The sequence below is a fragment of the Quercus suber genome, unplaced genomic scaffold (genome assembly GCF_002906115.3).
Source record: "Quercus suber isolate HL8 unplaced genomic scaffold, Cork oak 2.0 scaffold_269, whole genome shotgun sequence".
Classification (NCBI taxonomy): domain Eukaryota; kingdom Viridiplantae; phylum Streptophyta; class Magnoliopsida; order Fagales; family Fagaceae; genus Quercus; species Quercus suber.
Genome location: NW_027069725.1, coordinates 893,428 through 894,018, shown reverse-complemented (window position 1 = coordinate 894,018; position 591 = coordinate 893,428).

The window sequence follows — 591 nt, the reverse complement described above, 5'->3', positions numbered from 1 at the left end:
TTTTTTTTTTTTTTTATATCATGGGGAAAATGTGGACATCTGGTGTGAAAGTGTGAACATTGTGTGAAACATTTCATATTTGGGAGTGTGAAACAATAATTACCTATAGAGAGGGTGGTGTTAGGGGATACAGCCACTTTTCAAGAAAATTTTCACATATAGAGGTAGCAATCTATGTGGAATGTGCCACATCAACTACTTTAGCTGTGCTATGTTGTTAATTGATTTTTCTTTATTGTGCTTCCAAAAAACTCCCATGATTAACAAGAGCTGCAGCAAAAAAGAATAGCCTCTCAAAGAAGACCTCTTTGACAAGGCATCCAACACGATCTAACAAGAAATTGTGAGTAGGAGAAGACCTCAATCACAACCTCAACACCTAAACCATACCTTCAACCTATACCAAACAACACCCAAACCTGAGTCACACAACTCAATTCCCACCACACATGAGAACAAAGCCAAAACTAAAGCATCAGCAACAAATCTAGCCTGCCCAAAATGACGAAAGACAAAGGGGAACATGCCAAATCAAATTTAGAATTTTTTAAGAATTAGGGTTAGAATTTAGTGGAAAAAAGGCTTCACAAT